At 37.1% G+C, this 21,642-nt stretch overlaps 1 protein-coding gene across 7 annotated transcripts in view; it reads left to right on the top strand.

Annotated features, from left to right (window-relative positions):
• DIAPH2 (diaphanous related formin 2) overlaps positions 1-21,642 on the top strand; it is a 980,096-nt gene that overhangs the window by 98,324 nt on the left and 860,130 nt on the right. The window lies entirely within an intron of this gene.

Raw genomic sequence — 21,642 nt, 5'->3', positions numbered from 1 at the left:
TTTATGAATTTGGGCTTTCCCTCTTTTCTTTCAGATTAGTGTGGCCAGTGGTTAATGATCTTATTGATTCTCTCAAAAAACCAGCTTGTAGTTTCATTGATACGTTCTACTGTATCTCTGGTTTCTACCTCATTGATCTCTGCTCTAATCTTAATTATTTCCCTTCTTATGTGTGGAGTTGGTTTTATTTGTTGTTGATTCTCCATTTTTTTAAATGTTTTTATTTTTTTTTATTTCTTTTCAGCATAACAGTATTCATGGATTTTGCACCACACCCAGTGCTCCATGCAATACGTGCCCTCCCTAATACCTACCACCTTGGATGGGCTCAGAGGAAACCAGTTTTTTCAGGCTTTTGTTTTCTGGAGGTTTATATGTTTGTTCACTTTTTTTTCTCTTGCCTTGACCGCTTTTGATGGTTTTTGTAGGTTTAGAGGAAAGCAGTCTGCACCCTGACCCTCATTCTGGTCCCCTGTAGGTGTTGCAGAGCCCATATAAATTACCCCCTGTCCGCTGTCAAGAGCAGGTTCCAAGTCGCTGTCCCTGGGGAATGCAGGATCTTTTGATTGTTCCCAAAACCTGGCAGTGGAGGCTGTCTGGGTAGCTCTAGACTGCCAGAGAGGTTCCTAGCAGTGATCACACACTGAGATTTTCCTGCTGGCCCGGGATTGGTGTGCCTAGTCTTTCTGGGTCTATGAGCGTGGGGCTTGCTCGCACCTGTCTCAGAGGAAGGTGTGGGGCGCGTGCGTCTCAGGCTCTATTAGCATTTCTTGGCATTCTGGCGTCTGACGAGGCTCCCAGCCCCTCACAGGAGCCGGATCCCACGCGGGCGTGCTGCTGGCTCAGGGACTGAGACCTGGTTTCTCCGCCGCACTCTCTCTGGCTCAGCGCCAGGGGAGGCTGTCCTGGGTCCAGGGACTTAAGCCCTTGTCCCTAGCCACCCCAATTCCCACAATTTCTCCCCCATGATCCTTTGCTCTTTTTGAGTGCTTTCAACCCGTCTCCAAGTTAATGCTGGTCCCTAGATCTAGGGCACTCTCGTATTGGGGTATTACTTTCCAATCGGTCTCCTCTGGTGGCTCCCTCCCCCTTTTGTTTATCTTCAGATATCAGTCTGACTTTCCCACTCCGCTTTACCTGTCCACTGGCATCTTCTGCCCCTGTAGAGATCCAGACGTGTATAATTTTGATCTCAGGCTGGTTTCATGGGTGATCAGAGTTCTTTGGTAGGTAATCAGCTCCCTTTAGGGTACAGGTTGAAATGGCGCCTCCTCCTACTTCCCCACTGTCTTGTCTCCCATTTCTCCTCTTCTAATTGTACTTTGAATAATTAGGATAAATCATTTCTGAAATTTCATTATATAAGCATCACTTGCTATCTTTTAGGGAAAAAAAAAATTCTTAGTCACATTTTCCTAATTGCCAAAATTACTCTTTTGTTCTACACTCAGACTGTTTTCCTAAAATTATATAAAGACTGCATAAATATGGATAAGCATTGTATGGATTAAATTAGAACATGAGATAATTTCCTTACATAGGAAACAACTTTTAAGTTCTTTAAGATCCTGTTGATATAGCTCTCTTGTGCCAGGAAAATAGCTTTCATAAAACAGTGTATGCAGATAACTGTCACGTGGAAATAGACTGAATTAACACTAATGTAAGTGTTTAAACACATATATTTATAAAGTTAAGCATCTTCACTAACTTATAGACTTCAATTTTAAGAAATAAAATTAACACTATGGAAAATAGAGGTATAAAAATGATCCTATAGTGCTTTTTAATGTACAAAACTTTACGGTAGTGTAAATATAAGCATCCATGATTAAATGAGTGAAATCAAGCTCATCTTATGGATTATCAGGGTTTAAAAAAGTGTGCAGTTTGATAAAATTAATGTGGCAGTGGTCAAAGCCAAACAATTTAAACATATCTCTCTTTACTAATATCCTTGTGCTACATACAGGACTTAATTAGGCAGGGGAAGATGTGATGGTATGTGGTTCATGAGTGTAGAGAGCAGTGAGTGGCTTCAGGGACTGGATGATAAAACTGGCCTTCAGTTAGTCTGTTTGAACTATGTGGATAGTAGATTATTGTGGAGGAAATCTATGCAGAATGGAGACCTTGGAAACATTGACTGTAGTTTAGAGAATAGCTATTTATGTAATGTTGACTAATCATAGTCACGTGATCTTTAATAGGTGAATAGTAGTGGTTAAGAAGAAAACCTCTAGAGTCAGTAGGCCCGGGTTTCAATCCTGGCAGGTTGTATAATCTTTATTTTCTCATCTGTAAAATGGTGATGAAAGAAAATAACATCTAATTCTAAGGTTTGTTGTGAGGATTAAGTGTTAACTCTTGTGATTGTTGTCATTACTAGGGGAATGAATTGGGTTTAGTTTTAGACACACACACAAAATGAATTTGGTGTGTTGCAGTAGTAAAATCTAAGTGGAAATAATCTTCTCTTTGAGAAGCTGAATCAAAATTATGAAAGGTCAGAGCAAGAGTTGCTTTGTGAGTCCTCATAGAGGAGCCATCGTTCAAACCTTAGAAAATTGGGGGCTCCCTGAGAGGGAGAGAGTGAATAGAAAAGAATAGGAACAAAGACTGTATACAGGGGAATGCTCGTATTTTGAGAGTGGAAGGATGAACTGGAGCTAATGGCCCAAACAAGAGCAGAGGAGAATGTTCTTGAGGAATTGAGGGAGCAGGGAGGTGAGCAATCTCAAGTGACACTCTCAAAAGTTGAGTTAACCATGTTTGATGAAACCAAGGGAGTTAATGCAAAATATGATTATACCCACAGGCCCTTTTCCACAGAAAGATAATGAAAGTCTCTTTATCATTGAAACTTTAAACCATTATGTAGTATAAAAGTTTAGTGCATTGGTAATCAAGATTTTGGCACCTGAAATGAACTAAATGGCCCCTTGACAACCTCTGAAGAAGTTAGTATCCTAATGTAAGTGCTCACCTGATTACCAGGGAGTAATTAAGGTACTGTGGTGAATGGGGCTTCAGGTAATTAGAACTTGGTATTAGTCCCGCCTGTTGTGAATAGGTGTGATTGGAAGCAGATTATGTGAGAGTATCAAGACTGGTAACAAATATAATTTAGTTACTCTAAATATAATTCCTACTACAGAAAAGATAACAGATGTTTTTAGATCAATTTCTGCTTGTGTTAAAAATATACACCAACTATTGGTTCCAATTTGATGAACACGAACAATGTTCCCTGTATAACTATTTATTTAACAGAGGAAAGAAATAGTTACAGAAGTAAGTGAGAGAGTCCCAAACTGCAGCACCTCATGCTTTACTTTCAGTCATGATGACATTAATTCTTTTACTTTATTCCAATAATTAATGTTTTGTTTTACGGACTCTTTACAGTATTAGGAAGAATTCGACAGCTTAAGGATAGCCCTGGTCAATATTTTATACGTTACTGTTAGTAAATTTTCTTTTAATATAGCCTGTCCCAAATTTTAGATAATATAATAATTGAAGCTAGTATGCAAGTAGTAGCTTCTGTAATAAAATAATTTTATATTATGTACCATGATGTGAACCTTACTGGTTTCCCTGATTTATATGCAAATATGTCTTTTTCTTCTAGTTTACACTGATTTCAGCTATTAACTTAGTTTTTGTGCTCTAAGCTACTTCTATTTTTTCTATGATTATCATAATATGGTATGCAGGCAGGAAAAATTATGACCACTTCCGTCTCATTTTGTGTATGTGTTTTGATAGCAGTACCAATCCTTAAGACGACCAGTGTTGTTGATGTCATGAATTTACAGTAAACCTGGGGAATTTACACATATAAAACATAGATGTCATGCTGGTGAATTCAACTTAGAAGCCATGGAATATATAACTCTTGCAGTGAGGCTATTAGATTCAGGTAATTTAAATCTCAGTGGGAATCAAGAAATGGATTTTGAACTAACATTTTTGAAGTCTTCAAAGATAGGAGATTGTAATATTATGTGCGAAGAAAATAATGGTTGGTGACTTTTTTTAAGTTAAAGAGTTTAAATTTAATGAAGTAATTAAAAGTAATTTCAAGATTTATTTCTCCTTTATAAAAATTGTTTTTTATTGGTTTAAAGGAAATTGGTTAGAAAATTAGGTTCCTTTTCAACATCATGCCAAATAGAACTAAAAATACTTTTTGACATTAGGAACTTTTTCTGATAAGAAGAATGCAAAATTGTTTTTGTGTGGACCTACACCGGTCCTAATGTAATTTATTCACCAATAGTACTGTTCATTGGATGGTAGACATCACTCTTAAGGGGTATTTTATGCTAGCTTTTTAAAAAAAGACTTATTTATTTTTGAGAGAGTGAGAGAGAGTAAGAAACCATGAGTGTGAGGGGCAGAGGGAGAGAGAATCTCAAGCTGACTCTGTGCTGAGCATAGAGCCTGATGTGGGGCTTGTTCTCACAACCCTGAAGTCATGTCCTGAGCCAAAACCAAGAGACGGACATAACTGACTGCACCACCCAGGTGCCCTTTTACCAGCTTTTGTATCAGGTAAAATTATATTTTGGTAAAATATTCTTCTAATTTTAGAATTTGAAGGAAAATGTATAACTACCTTAAAATTAGGTAGTAGTAATACTATTCTGGCAAATTTTAAGCCTCTGCCATTCAGGTGTTGTAATTGTTAGCTCCTTTTCACACATTTGTTTTCTACCATTGATGATGTCTAATGGTCTAGATCAGCAGTTACGAGCTTCTCATTTGCATTGTCATCTTACTTTATGCAAATTTCTCACAAGTCTTCCCTGAAATTCTAGTGATTTGTTTACTGCTCCCTTGCAGGAGACTTGTGGGATCCTTGGAGATTGGGACTGTGTTATATTTCCATTCTAAGCAAGTCTTGCATAGTCCTTGATATTTAGTTGTTAGTTGATAAATTCTATGAAGGCTGCTGTAACATATATTTAAAGGGTTTGGCAGGACTTTGGGCCCATCATCCTGCCCTTTTGGTACATTTTTAGGAAAATTAACTAATACTCTTAGTATTACCCAAGGAAGCATGCAAATTGCACAAATCAGATTACAGGCCTTAGAAAATTGTGATTCTGTAATGAAATAGTTAACATGTTTATGTTTCTAGTGTTTTAGGCAATGTGAATCCTAAGAGGAACTTCTGTTACTGTGTACTAGTCCTGTTAGTACTGTAAGCCCCTTATTCAAAGGCTGTGTTTAATTTTTATGTTTCTGTTAATGCCTGTTACCTAACTTCGCCAGGAATGCAATAGATACTCATTAACATTTTGAATGAATGATCAGTGTTTACTGGTTTACTGCCAGAATACCTTTTCAACTCTCCCACTAGATAACTAGCAATTTGGGAGTGGGACTAAAGTATCTTTCATTTTTTAATTCTTCTCTCTCCAGCATTCAGAACAGCTCCATGTGTATACTAGGGAACATTTGGAGATTGTTAGAAGGACCAACAGGACTCAAAACATAGTTCTAATAGCTAAGATTTATTATACTGACACATTGTAGGATATGCAGTCAGATCATATGGGGAAAAGTATAGGTGGATTGTGTAGGAATCCATGGGCAGGCTTCTCTATGCTGTCTCTCTCCCATGGGGGATCACATACCGTGCTCTCTTCCCATGTGGTGAAAATGAACCAGTATATCTATAATTTCTTGCCCAGAAAAGCCCATTAAGGAGTCAGTGCCCAAGGGCTTTATTGGGAGTGGTTGTGCTCCCTCCCAGCCTGCAGAGATGACGCAACACCAACACACACAGGTCAGTGCACAAGCTCTTGTTTATTCCCTGGTCGATCTTTTTTCCTCTCTGCGGGGAAGTTCCCTTGCCTTATATGGGGCATAACAGCCAATCACAGAGGTGTTCACGTGAACAGGAGGTATACAGCCAATCACAGAGGTGTTCACGTGAACAGGAGGTATCTGGGGCTCGTAGGCAGTGGTGGCATGCGGTGTTCATGTGACAAGCACAAGGTCATGTGTGGCCAGGGCGGATGTTTTCCAGGCTGTCCGTGTTGCTTGGGCTATGTAGCCGATGCCCTCTTAGGGGCGTGACCCCGACAGCTCCCCCTTTATTTATTTGTATGGGTAAGGGACCGTGCCTGTCTTAGGTTGGGACTATCAACTTGCGCCCTTACCCGTCATCAAATACTGCAGAGCATGCTGCAGCTTCTGTCTTAGGTTGGTACGCCGTTATCGTCCTCATTACCCTTCATTGACTACTGGTCCAGCATGCTAAGCCATACTTGGGGTGAGCTACCATGCTCTGTGGCTACCAAGGCTTGATGTACAGCCTGCCGGTCTCTGGCTAATGTGCGTTGGAGGGCCCTTATCCAACGCAGCGCCGGGAGGAGGACGAAGAGCACAATACAGCCGAGTGCAATAGTCCCAAACCAGGATTTTCCAAAAGCCACCACTGCCTGCATAGTTTGTAGGAATTGGGAGGCCGTGAGAGGGTTGACTCTCATGGCATTGATCTGCAGAATCTCCATCCAGAGGGAGGCTGTCAGATTGTGGAATTTGGCTGACCAGGTGCCGTTGAGCATCTGAGATAATTCTCAGGAGAGGTTTGCTGCTCGGGAGAGATTAGAATACAAGTTAGATGTGATGCATATGCCCGATAAGGGCTAGATACAACTGGTGGAGAGAATTTGCGACATTAGGTTCATTTGTTCCTGCAGGAGATCTACCCTTTGATTGAGGATCATTACGAGTGTTATACAAGGGGGTTGAAAGGAAGAAGAATAGTTAAAATGAACAAAGAAGCAAAGGCTCCCGGGAAGGAGTAAGGAAGTGATGTTGTAAACTGCTTCGGTGTTCTCGTGTGGTAGAGATGGAAAGACGGTACTTGCATTGGTAGAGAAAAACAAAGGAAAAACTGTTGAGTCGTTAGAGAGGAGCAGAGGAGCGGGCCAGGCTTGCACCATGGCCCATAATTGTACTTCTCTATTCCGCCATGGTTGAGTCAAAACACTGAAGGGTAGGATGAGTATCCACAGTAGGCATAGGGGGTCCATCATTGTCAGTTGCCGAATTCAGGGATGTGTGTAATATCCATTTGCCACACATGATTGGGTAGTATTCCACGTGGGTTTACTTCAAAGGAGGGTGCTGGGATAAGAGGGGCACAACTTGCCAAATACAGAAATGTTCTAAGTTGGCCTATTTCAAAGGCCACAAATGTAGCTCTGAATCTAAATGACCATTTTTAAGATTAGGACATAACACGTATCAAGAATGTTCAAGGTCATTTAGATTTAATTCCTCAGTAGTCCTTAAAGTTTAGTCCTGATATTAATGATTCCCCAAAGTGGATACAGGATTTAGATCCAAATCCTCACATCTCAGGATTCAAGTAAATAATCTATGTCAATTACTTTTGAAATTACTGCCAAAAGATTAGTTTTAAAAACCATCTGATAATGCTTGCTTCCTTTTAACCTTTATTCTGATCATGACCACTCATTACAAAATCCATTCACTTTATCTCTAGCAGAAGCAAATTACTTGATTATAACCCTCCATTACCTCAATAAACTTCTCATCCCTAGACCTGCAAAGTTAGCAAAGTCAAGTACAGAATACCTAAGACGGTAGAAGAGGTAAAAAGGCATAGAGATGTTGGGTAGTCCCTCAGTTCTGGATACTGCTTAGCAGCGCAATATCAAATGAGCAATGACAGACAGCAACTATCCTAATCTAGGTCAGTACAACAGCCAAAATACTTTGTAAACTCTTTCTTTGGTTCCTTCTGGAGATCAAATCAACACCCTTCTGATTAAAAAGCATGTGAGGAGCTTAAGAGCAACTGAAGTGTTTAACAATATTTACTTATTTAACATCTTTTACCAAAAAATTGTACTAAAAATAAAACTAATCATAACTCATAACTGAGAAAAGTACTAACATGAACTGGTACTAACATAAACTGCAAAGGCCAAGATCAGAAATTAGGAGTTGTGTGATACTGAATAGTATATGTGAACTGAAGACTCTGCTGCCTTGTATAGCACCAAGTATACTTTCCTTTGATAAGCCCAAACTTGGGCACAAGAACTCAGTGTTAACAGGATTTCACCTTTTCTTACTATGTTTTATTTGTATTTGTACCTAATTTTTACTGAAACTTAATTTATTGAAATTTAATTTTTAAAAGATACTATTTAGAAAATGGTCTTACCCAGAGAAAATGATAGTGACACATATTTTAGATATTACATTATTATGTTTAATTTAAATATTAGATTAAAAGTCTATAGTATCACATATACCATTTAAGCTGTCTTTCCATTTGAGATGAAAGGCTTATGCTAAGCTATACTCCTCACCTTCCCTGTGACTAAGAGCTGAATTGCAAGATATATACCTATAAGAAGTGGCAATCTGTAGCTATGAAGAGTTCTGTGTAAGTGTGTAAAGTTAAGGGACCTATAAAAGGATTGAACTCCCATCCTTAGCCACATTAGCACCATGCTCCAACTGAGTTAACTGGTTCAAAGTGTTAGATAAGACAGTGATAAATTAAAAAATAGGAACAAAGAAAGGTTCTATTTCATCATCTTAAGGTTTCACAGAGATGACGCAGGTTTACTATTCAAATTCCCACCTCCTGAAAAACAACTTCTTAAATAACTCTCAAGAGGGGTTCTGTTAGCTTTCAAAAGTGCCTGCAAGGGGCTCTCCATTCGGAGTCTAGAAATTTCTGACCCCATTATCTTTACTTTTACAGTCACGATCTGCAAACATACAGCTGCTGTCCCTTTGTGGTTGCTCTTCAGCAAATTTCTAACACCTTTACAGTCACGATCCGCGAACATATAGCTGCTGTCCCTTTGTGGTTGCTCTTCAGCAAACTTCTAACCTTTCCTTTGTGGTCGTCCTAGTGACGAACGTGCAATATGACGAGGGGGAAAAAGTACTCATGTATTGCCTTCTCTCTAAAACACTAAGTTTAAAAAGCTGCACAACTTCTATTCCATGAAATCTTCCTGTTAGAACTACCACTTCTAAAAATCAAGTAAATAAAATGGAAACATTGTATTTCACTTTGACAAAACTATTCAATGTGAGATCAATGCACATAAAATTAAAAAGTTAAATATACCTCAATATTATGAGTAAATCAGAACATATCTCAACCAGTATCAGAATTTCTACCTTTACTGTATCTTTGCTATTTTTAAATATACTCACAGTTCCTGAGTTTTGGCACCAAATGTCACGCCCTCCCTGCCTGCAGAGATGACGCAGCACCAACACACACACAGGTTGATGCACAAGCTCTTGTTTATTCCCTGGTCGATCTTTTTTCCTCTCTGAGGGGAAGTTCCCTTGCCTTATATAGGGCATAACAGCCAATCACAGAGGTGTTCACGTGAACAGGAGGTATACAGCCAATCACAGAGGTGTTCATGTGAACAGGAGGTATCTGGGGCTCATAGGCAGTGGTGGCATGCGGTGTTCATGTGAGGAGCACGAGGTCACGTGTGGCCAGGGCGGATGTTTTTCAGGCTGTCCATGCTGCTCGGGCTATGTAGCCGGCTCCATCTTAGGGGCGCGACCGGCACCATCTTAGGGCATGACCCCGACAAGTGGTCATATAAGCATTTTGTTTAGCATGTAGCAAAATTCCAGATGCTCAAAAGTAAGGCAAGTATTCAGTATAATCCACATTATTTGTATAAACAGGCACAGGGAGCCATCTTTTTAAGTTAGGGAGTAGTGGGAATGCTCCCAAACCAAGTTTCCAGACACGAGCCAAATATGAACCTTGCTAGCAAGCCTCAGTCTTAGACCTGTTATGTTAATGCTTTTCTGCACAGCATGGTTTGTATGAATACCACTTTTGGTAGGAAAAGGAAACTGTATGGTATTTGTTTTAGTACTTCAAACTCAGGTGATTGTGAATTTGTCGGATAGGGAGATAAAGGCTATTTTTATTAGGGGTGCTTCTTTTAAAAAAATTTTTTTATTAACATATAATGTATTATTTGTTTCAGGGTACAGGGGTACAGGTCTGTAATTCATCAGTCCTACATAATTCACAGCACTCACCATAGCACATACCCACCCCAATGTCTGTCTCCCAGCCACCCATCCTTCCTTCAGCAGCCCTCAGTTTGTTTCCTGAGGAAGAGTCTCTTATGATTTGTCTTCCTCTCTGGTTTCATCTTACTTCATTTTTTCCCTCCCTTCCCCTCTGATCTTCTGTCTTGTTTCTCAAATTCCTCATATCATTGAGATAATATGATAATAGTCTTTCTCTGATTGATTTATTTCGCTTAGCATAATACCCTCTAGTTCCATCCACGTTGTTGCAAATGGAAAGATTTCGTTTTTTTTTTGATGGCTGCATAGTATTCCATTGTATATATACACACCACATCTTCTTTATCTATATTCTTTCATCTCTTGATGGACATCTAGGCTTTTCCCATACTTTGGCTATTGTGGACATTGCTGCTAGAAACATTCGGGTGCACATGCTGCTTCGGATCACTACATTTGTATCTTTGGAGTAAATACCCAGTAGTGCAATTGCTGGGTTTTAGGGTAGCTCTATTTTCAACTTTTTGAGGAACCTCCATGCTGTTTTCTGGAGTGGTTGTACCATTCTACATTTCCACCAACAGTGTAGGAGGGTTTCTCTTTCTCTGCCTCCTCATCAACACCTGTTGTTTCCTGCCTGATTAATTTTAGCCATTCTGACTGGTGTAAGGTTGTATTTCACTGTGGTTTTGATTTGTATTTCCATGATGCCTAGTGATGATGAACACTTTTGCATGTGTCTATTGGCCATTTGGATGTCTTTTCTGCAGAAATGTTTGTTCATGTTCTGCCTATTTGATTGGATTATTTGTTCTTTGGGTGTTGAGTTTGATAAGTTCTTTATAGATTTTGGATATTAGCCCTTTATCTGATATGTCATTTGCAAAGATCTTTTCCCATTCTGTTGGTTGTCTTTTGGTTTTGTTGACTGTTTCCTTTGCTGTGCAAAAGCTTTTTTTTTTTTTTTTTTTTTTTTTTTTTTTTTTTTTTTTTTTTGCCAGTACCATACTGTCTTTATGATGAAGCTTTGTAATAGAGCTTGAAGTCTGGAATTGTATTGCCACCAATTTTGGCTTTCTTTTTCAACATTCCTCTGGCTATTCGGAGTCTTTTCTGGTTCCATATTATGTTTTTTTTCCCCTAAAACTTTTGCTATATTAATTTTATTAAATAAACATTTAATGTTTCTTTTGTTATGACTATGCAAATGTTGTTCACCGCTGAGCCATGCTTGTTACAAAATTATTTTTTTCCTCTGCAGTTAAAACTTGCTATTTAAAAAAATCATTCTGTCGTATTCTTCATAGCAGTCACAAACTGAAACCCAGACTCCCCCCCGCCCCAGTGCAATTAATCACGTCATGTAATTTCCCAGTTCTATTTATTTTTCTTGGAGTTATCTTTCCTGGAGTCCTCCATCCCCTGTTGTGATTGATTTTAAGGTTCATGTTCCATCTTGAGCTTTATGAATGTACCAAACATACCTGTCCTTACTCTTTCCTCCCACTGAGCTTGAAAGCTTGCTACAAGTACAAGCATATGCTCCATGTCCTCTTGCAAATACAGCCAACTAGGTTGTACTTTGCTGATTTCTGGTTATAGGTAGTTGTTAGAGACCCACATAATATTATATCAGCTTTTATTTATAGTGTTTAATTTTCTTTATTTTTGGTTGAGGTGTTGGAGTATTGATAGGACAAGAACTAAGAAAGCAATTAAATAAGGAAAAAGGTGGGAATTTCAGAAAATTTGGGCATATTATTGTAGTATCACATGTCCTAACATGTTCATAACTTAATTTCTGAGCTATTTAATGAATCTCTGATAGATGGCATCTTCATGTTGAATGATGGAAAATTACCTTCAGTTACTATTTTATATAGTTTTGTTGTGATAACTTGTTTTCTGATTTTAAGAGTTTCTCTCAACTGGGCTTTATCATCCTGTTATGGCAGTTTTATCTTCAGCAGAGTTCCTGTTATCAGGAACTCAGTATTCTGACTGATCTCAGCAATTTGCAGTATTGTCCACATGTCTGCAAATGGAGGAGAAAAAAGACTCTTTTTTTAAAAGAAGATTTTATTATTTGAGAGAGAGACAGATGGCAACAGAGAGAGCAAGAGAGAGCAGGAGTGGAGTGGGGAGGAGAGGAAGAAGCAGGCTCTTTGCTGAGTGGGGATCACCCCCGCCCAAATCCTGACAACTGAGGACATGGGGCTCAATTCTAGGATCTGGGATCATGATCTGAGGTAAAGGCAGACACTTCAGTGACTGAGCCATCCAGGTGCCCCAGGAAAAAGACTTGTGTATTTCAGAGAATCATGGATATTGACTCAGGCCCTCACCCAGTAAATCATGTGTTTTGAAAAGAAGGGGAAAGAAAAAGCTGCTACTGACAGTAAGGTGTGATAGCTAACAGTGGAAGGAAGAAATATAAAAATAGAGTAGTCTTTGGTTATTTTATAGAGGGAAAAACAACCCAATGCTCTTCAGTGGTTTGGGGGGCATTACTATATCATTGCACAGAATAGAATTGATCTTGATGAGGACTCATCAAAGTAGGATTCACTGTGCTTCATAGAGCAGCCTAGGCATAATGTATTTTTTAAAAGTTTCCATTAGGAATGATTAGCCTTTTTTTTTCCTTTTACTGATATACATAAAGAAACATATATCCTTTAGGTACATAGCCAACATTCATATATCACTGATTATACTGGCTGAAGGATTGTGTTTAGCTTTTAAGAAAAGCTCATGGGAAAAATATATGTCTATGACTTGTTAGACATTTAATTAAAAATGTCATGGATGTAACTTCAGAAGAACTGCATCAAGTGTAAGAGGGAAGTTTCCAGAAATATTTGGTAAAATTTCAGATGCATTTTGTATGTTTCCCCTTTTGCTTTATATGGATTTTTTAAAAAAATATTTATTTATTTATTTGAGGGAGAGAGAGAGTAAAAGAGAACATAAGAGGGGAGAAGGTCAGAGGGAGAACCAGATTACCTCTGGAGCTGGGAGCCCGATGCCGGACTCAGTTCCGGTATTCCCGGATCATGACCTGAGCTGAAGGTAGTCACTTAATCATCTTTTGTGTTATTATCATCATATATGATAGTTTAGATATGTATAGGTCTGACAGTGCTTTGTATTCTTTATTTTACTTTAAATGATCAAGTATATATTAAGGAAAATAAACTAAAAACAGTGTGCTATTTTCATAGTTTATTTTGCATACAGTTCTGGCACTCTATTCCTTTATGTATATCTGAATTTCTATCTCATATCAATTTCCTTTAGCCTGAAGAGTTACCTTAAACATTTCTTATAGTACAGGTTTTCTTCAATTGATTATTTCAGATTGTTTGTCTGTGTTTTTAATCTTCACTATTTATTTATTTATTTATTTATCTTCATTTTTGAAGGGTATTTTATGTGATGCAGAATTCTAAAATGACAGTTTTTCCCTGATTTCCTTTTCACAGTTTAAATATTCTCTTATGGCTTCCATTTTTTCTGATAAGAAGTCAACAATCATTTTAAACTCTGTTTCCCTTTGGGTTCCTGGGTGGTGCAGTTGGTTAAACGTCTGACTCTTGGTTTTGGCTTAGGTCCTGATCTCAGGGATCGAGACCTGCACTGTGCTCTGTGCTTAGTCCAGAGTCTGCTTGGTATTCTCCCTCTCTCTGCCCCTTCCTGCTCATGTGTGCTCTCTTTCTCTCTCTAAAAATAAACTAAAATAAAATCTTTAATAAACTCTGTTCCTCTTTGTGTAACCTATCTTTTTCTCTGGCTACTATTAGGATTTAATTCTTTATCACTGGTTTTCAACAATGTAATTATGATGTACCTCAGGGTTATTTTATGTTCATCTTGTTTGGGGTTCATTATGATTCTTACATTTATAAATCAATATTTTTTCATCAAATTTTGGAAATTGTGGATCATCATTTATTGAAATATTTCTTTTGATTTCTCTCTTCACCATTTTGGAAATTTCTTCTATATTAGATCAACTTTTTATTGTCCCATATGTCATTAAAATTCTCTGATAATTTTTTAAACCATTTTTTCCCTTCTGTGCTTCAGATTTAGTTCCTATTGCCATTATTTCTCTTTCACTTGTTTTTTTTTTTTATCAGTTTCTAATCTGTTAACACCATACAATGAAAATTTCATTTCATGTATAGTATTTTTCAGCTTGAGAGCTCTTTTTTTTCTTTAATAGTTCTATTTCTTTTATTGTGTTCATGTTTTCTTTAAATGTTGAATATCCTAATAATATCTGTTTTAAAATCTTTGCCTGCTATTTCCACCATTTCCATCACTTCTGGATTTGTTTCAAATGGTTAGTTTTTCTCCTGTTCATAATCATATTTCCTTGCTTCTTTGATTCACTAGTAACTTTTGACTGATGGTAGATATTGAATGTGACATTAGTGAATATTGTAATATGGTTATTTAAAAAACCTTAGGCTTTTTTCTGGTAGTTAATTTATATGTAGATCAGCTTGATCAATTCTATACTTGTATTTAAGCATTTTTGTATGACTTTAAAGTAGCATTTCTTCCAGCGCTAGTCTAGTCCTATTTCTAAAGTGTAGCCTTTTTCTGGTCTGAATACTCAATGAAGTCTCTCTACCTTGGATGATTTTTTTGGTGTGTTTCACTTAAAAAGTAACCTTTCTTAATTGAAGGACAAAAGTTATATCATAGTAAATTATACATTATTATAAAATACGTGTATGTGTGTGTGTGTGTGTGTGTGTATAACAATGAGGTAATCCTGTAAGTTTAATCAGTCATACAGAGGTCTTTGTGGGTTGTTTTTTAAATTATTGTATGTAGTTTGTTTTAACTAAAGAAAATCATTACAATTGTGACCTACTTTTTTTTGGTTGGATTTTATTCATTAATAGCCAAGTGTTTTGGTAGAGCATAAAGCAATGTTTCATTACTTTGCCAAATCCCTTGCTAAGCTCTTTTGCAGAATGAAATTTTTCGCTATTTATGTCATCGTGTAGAATATAGGATATGAAAATAGAATTGTCCACTTAACTGCAGTTATAATTTGAATTGTCTTGCAAGATATATTTCTTTTCCCCCAGACACAAGTGAAGCCTCTTTTGAGTTTAGAGCTAAAATTAAGGACTATTTTAGATTGAGTCCTCAGGACACTTGTTTTTTCATTGTAGGTAGCACTATCTCATTTTTACATCTCCTGTGTGATCTCCGTAGATGGTTAGAAAAGCAATATTTCATCAGAACGATGGGTTACTGCCAGCACCCCTCTGTGAGTTGGTTATTAAAACCATGTCCTTTCCTTTCCAATTCAGAGTGCAAGCTTTTGACTAATGTTATATACTTGAGCTCTTCTGACATAAGGGGAGAAGATAGCTAAAACAGCTCTCAAACCTGGGTTTATAGCCTTTGGTATCTTTTGGTATTTCAGTGAACTAGTTGAGGTGGTTCTTAATCTTTTTCAACCTTCTATCCTTAACATGGTTGATAGCCAGTGAGAGCTGCATTCAAACAGAAATGGAAACTTTTAATTTATGTATAGCTTTTAAAAGGCAAAGAAATGAAGGTTTATTGCAGTTGGCGCAGTCTCTGATTCAATTAATATCAAATGCGTATAAATCCTATTAGAGATCTGTCATCAGTGAAAAAAGAATATGAAAAATGCGTGACCTATCTTTACTGGATTCAGTTAGAGAGAGACCATAGAGCTAAGGAGCTTTATGAACTGCATATTAATCATAACTGGTCTTCTGAGATAAACCTATTTCTGGTAACTTATCAAAGCTGTACAGAAGATTAGTCACTCCCTTTGGTAAAGGAATGTTTTACATATTGTTCTGAGTTTTGAACATTGTAGCTTTAAAAACTGATTAACAGATACTTTAATATTAAAATATATCTCTTTGAATTGTGTAGCTTAGGCAGCTATTATCCTGTAGTGCCACCTCAATAGGGAGATGGGCTCTTTGTCCAAAACTACATCATTGTTTTGTTGCATATTGAACAAGACAGTGTATTGTATTAGAGACCAGACAAAAGAACTTTGCTACAGCAAACAGTCATTAAGTCATGCAGAAATATTTCTTTTCTTAAATCTTTACTTTAAGCAACAATTAGGTATTTCCTAGGAGCATTTTTAAATATCACTTTCAGTGCCTGAAGTCTTTTTTATCTCTTTGAAAAGGAAGAGAATTAGCTTAAGGGGCCAGTTAAGACCATCATATTAAATGGACAGTATTACTAAAGATAAGGGAGCAGTTTATAATCTGACAAAAATAATTAAGATCATATTTTTAAAATATGTGAGAAGGTTTCACAAGATTATGAAACTCCTAGATAAAGCATAAGTTGTTAACAGGTATAAAATATATTTTGTATTAGTAGTTTACAAAACAGAGATGTTGAGTGATATAAGCATTTAGTTCTGACCTCCTATTACTACTTGAGTGGCCACAGTATATTAAATCCTGTTGATAAAAATATAGAACCATGACATGGTGAAGATATTTAATAATACATATCATTTTATTACTTTGTTTTCATATTTTTAAAGTATCAGGTCATGATCCCAGGGTCCTGGGATTGGGTCCTGTATCAGGCTCCCTGCTCAGTGGAGAGTCTGCTTATCTCTCTTCCCCTCCCCCTGCTTGCGATCTCTCTCTCATTCTCTCTTTTGTTTTCTGGAATAAATAAATAAAATGTTTAAAAAAAGGTAAAAAGATATAGAAGTACATACATTATAATATCTCATTCTTTCCATCCTATACTCTAAGGGTAACTACTATTAATAAATTGGCATATAATCCTTCTACTTTTAAAAATGCATTCATTGAAGGAATATGTAACACAGAAAAATGCACAAATCATAAACATACAGTTCAACGAATTAGTGAATTCTCCCATGTAACGAACACTCAATTCAAAAAATAAAACATTACCCGTTCTTCCCAATTCATATTGCCTTCCTCCTCCCCAAAGGCAACTGCTATTATGACTGGGAACACTATAGTTCAGTATTGCCTGGTTTTAAACTTTGTATGAATTAGGCTATCTACTTTTCTGTATCTGTCCTCTCTTCTTCAGCTCCATGTTTGTGAGAGTCACTCACAATTTTTTTTAAAGATGTATTTATTTATTTGAGAGAGAGTATAGATGGAGAGGGAGAGGGAAAAGCAGACTCCCCAATGAGCAAGGGAGCCTGACACAGGGCTCCATTCCAGGACCCTGGGATCATAACCTGAGCCAAAGGCAAATGCTTACCTGACGGAGCCACCCAGGTTTCCCAGTCATTTATAATTTTGAATGTAAATGTAGTTTGTCATTTTATTCTATAGCCAGGGTCAGCAACAATTACTGTAGAGGGGCAGAGTAAATATTTTAGGCTTTGCCCATTTTACATAACCTGTCACAGCCACTCATTTTGACATTTATAATGTGAAAGCAACCATAGAAAATCTGTAAATAAGTGAGTATGCTTGTATTCAGACAAAACTTTATTTGTAAAAATAGGCTGCTGGCTAGATTTGGCCCATGGCCATAGTTTGCCAACCCCTGCTCTATAGTATTCCATTATATGAATATATCAAAATTAACTTACTTAATTCAGATTTTGCCAGACATTTGTGGTTTTGTTATGAGTACTGTTGTATGTTTGTTTTTGTATACTTATGCATGCATTTCTATTTGGTATATGGAATTACCACATCATAGTTTACATACATAGGTTCCCCTACAGCAATAACGCCAAATGGTTTTGTAAAGTAATGGTTAATTTATACCTCTAACAGTAGTTAAACTCATCATCAATTATCAGTCTTTTTAAGAGATATTTTCTTTACTAATTTAAGTTAAACATAATATGTAATATTTTCATTTTAAGAATTAAAATATTAGAGACTTCATATATCAATTTATATTTAATCAAAAACTCCCTATAGAAAATTTGATACGTTAGCCTCTAACTTCACTAATTATATTTTCCTTAATTCTAATATGCTAACAGAGCTCCACAGCATACATTATTTATTTTATGTATTGGACTGTCAACCAATGTCTATGTTGCCATACTTTGGCCAAGGAGGATAGGTGTTGACCAAGCAAGACCAAAGAAATTACCTGGAGACAGAGATCGAGGGATAGTTTCATTGAGGGAACTTTCTTACAGGGTGTTCAGGAGTGGTAGAACAAAGCATCTACTGCTGGAATCTACATGTGGCAAGCTTTTATAGTACAGCAAACAGCCTAGCAACGGTCTGCAGCCTTTTCCCTCCTGTGTGGCCAATGTTCCAAGGAGATCAAGGCCTGCCTTCCAGACATTTGCCACACCCAGAGCCCTTGACCCTGAACATTGAACAACATGTTTCTTTTAATATCCTATTGAATGGGAATATAGAGGGACGATAGGATCTGTGTATTCTCAAGATAGTGATTAACAGGGACATTCAGGGTGTGCTTGCACAAACCAGTCATCTAGCACGTACCATATAATGTCTAATAATATTATCATTATAGCCATGTAGAACAAAGGAAAATACTTCAATACTAGATAACATAATTTCTGCACATGTACTCTAATTAATAACCTTTTCCAAGGGTACTCTAATTAATAACCTTTTCCAAGGGTATCTTTTACCTTTATCTTAGAGTCCAAATATGTAGAACTTTTTTCAGATGTCATCTTCTTCAAACTCCTTGGCATTTGAGACCACCCTCTACTCATTCTTTGAAACTCTTGTGCTTTTTACTTATCTGTACCCAGCTTCTATTTCCTAGTTTTCCATCTTCCTGCCCCAATAATTTTGCCTAAGTCTGAGTTTTTATTTGAGGCCATTTTTCTGCTAAAATTTGCTTGCCATGTTGAATTCATATTATCACCCTTATGTAAGTGCTCTTAAATATATATCTTTGATCTAGATTTCTCATCTCCTTCTGGTCTTATTTTCCAGATACCTAGAAAGTATCACTGTTTCATCTCATCTTTTCAAATTTAATTATCTAAAGTGAAACTCATAATATTTACACTTTATTCTCTCTTCTTTCCAACCCCCCAAATCTCATATTCTTTCATATCCATTTAGCAAATACATACAGTGGAAAGAAGTGTTTAGTTAAGCTTTGATAAATAGCAAGTAATAGAGTAATTTCTCTTCTTGGTTAAATGGAAGGTAAGGGAAGGAATAAAAGTTTTATAAAACTTGTTAGGAATGAATTTATAACTGTATTCAAAATAATATGAAATATTGTTAATATTTGTAGACCAAATAAATCATTTTTCAGTCATAATTTGGGATAGTGAAGCAAGTTAATTTTGGAAAACAGTACAGAAGTAGTGCTTTATCATTCTAATTGAACAATGATCATAGTTCACTTCTTTCTGGTGTCTTAGAAATAAAGCTATAAATATACGCTAAAATTTGAAAATAATTTATTCAGCATCAATAAATGATAACTATCATCTTGAAAAAGGAATTGCTTCTGGGTAGTAAGAAAAAGCATGTCTTTGCAGGGAAGCACTGACATCTTCTGAATCTAAATGGGATTAATTTAAAACTTTTGAGAAAAGCATATAATTTATCAGAGTGTCATTTTCAAATGTGGAAACCCTTAATCTTATAGGAAATGAGGAGAGTCACTGAAATTCTTTAATAACCCTGACATACTGCCAAAATGTAGATAACACTGAAGTAGATTCCTTGATGTTAATCATGGGAACATACTAGAGTTGAGTATAGTTAAAATAACATATATTTGGGTGTCTTCTTTGTTCCAGGCCTTGTTGTAGCAGCTTAGCATACAGTATAGTGAAGAAAGAAAAAAATACATGCATATATATCCATACCCACAAACACACACACACACACACACACACACACACATATACACATACATACACATCACTAGCTAGCTAGATGAAATCTCAGGTATAAATGCTATGGTGAAAATAACTGTAGTATGGTAGGGAGTACCAGGGATGAGAGTTGCAATTTGAAATAGGGTGCTCAGAATGGGCCTTGTAGTGACATTTGAGTACAGACAGAAATAAGGTAAGGAAATTAGGCAAATATACATCTTGTATCGTGTTTATTTGTTGGGTTTTTATTTCTCACTTCATTCCTGAAGGGATTTGGTACCTGAATTACTTAGTAGATCAAAGCTTAAGAAAAACATGGTACATTGATATTTTCTGCCTTTGGTAACATCAGAGAACCCTACTAGGGAAAACAGTCCATGCCGAGGAAATGTTCTGCCTGGGCTTGTTTTATTGCCAGTGCTGTCACTGGAGTTCCATGTTGCCTATAGTAATTGAGGGTGGAGTATATTTTTTTTGAAAGATTTTATTTATTTATTTGACAGAGCCAGAGATCACAAGTAGGCAGAGAGGCAGGCAGAGAGAGGAGGAAGCAGGCTCCCTGTTGAGCTGAGAGCATGATGCGGGGCTCGATCCCAGGATCCTGAGATCATGACCCAAGCTGACGGCAGAGGTTTTTTTTTGTTTGTTTGTGTTTTTGTTTTTAAAATTATAATTTACAACTATTCATTGATAGTATATTGAAAATCAATTTGTTTGGGGCCATCCTCTTTTTTTTCCCTTTCCTTTCAGCGTAACAGTATTCATTGTTTTTGCACCACACCCAGTGCTCCATGCAATCTGTGCCCCCTCTAACACCCACCACCTGCTTCCTCCAACCTCCCACACGCCCGCCCCTTCAAAACCCTCAGGTTGTTTTTCAGAGTCCATAGTCTCTCATGGTTCACCTACACTTCCAATTTCCCTCAACTCCCTTTTCCTCTCCATCTCTCCTTGTTCTCCATGCTATTTGTTATGCTCCACAAATAAGTGAAACCATATGATAATTGACTCTCTCTGCTTGACTAGTTTCACTCAGCATAATCTCTTCCAGTCCCATCCATGTTGCTACAAAAGTTGGGAATTCATCCTTTCTGATGGAGGCATAATACTCCATAGTGTATGTGGACCTCATCTTCCTTATCCATTCGTCCGTTGAAGGGCATCTTGGTTCTTAGCACAGTGTGGTGACCGTGGCCATTGCTGCTATAAACATTGGGGTACATATGGCCCTTCTTTTCACGACATCTGTATCTTTGGGGTAAATACCCAGTAGTGCAATGGCAGGGTTATAGGGAAGCTCTATTTTTAATTTCTTAAGGAATCTCCACACTGTTTTCCAATGTGGCTGCACCAACTTGCATTCCCACCAACAGTGCAAGAGGGTTCTCCTTTCTCCACATCCTCCCGAACACATGTTGTTTCCTGTCTTGCTAATTTTGGCCATTCTAACTGGTGTAAGGTCGTATCTCAGTGTGGTTTTAATTTGAATCTCCCTAATGGCTAGTGATGATGAACATTTTTTCATGTGTCTGATAGCCATTTGTATGTCTTGATTGGAGAAGTGTCTGTTCATATCTTCTGCCCATTTTTTGATAGGATTATCTGTTTTGTGTGTGTTGAGTTTGAGGAGTTCTTTATAGATCCTGGTTATCAACCTTTTGTCTGTACTGTCATTTGCAAATATC

Source organism: Mustela putorius, unplaced genomic scaffold (genome assembly GCF_011764305.1).
Source record: "Mustela putorius furo isolate JIRA1106 unplaced genomic scaffold, ASM1176430v1.1 tig00003846_pilon_pilon_pilon, whole genome shotgun sequence".
Classification (NCBI taxonomy): domain Eukaryota; kingdom Metazoa; phylum Chordata; class Mammalia; order Carnivora; family Mustelidae; genus Mustela; species Mustela putorius.
This window is presented reverse-complemented; position numbering and strand designations above follow the sequence as displayed.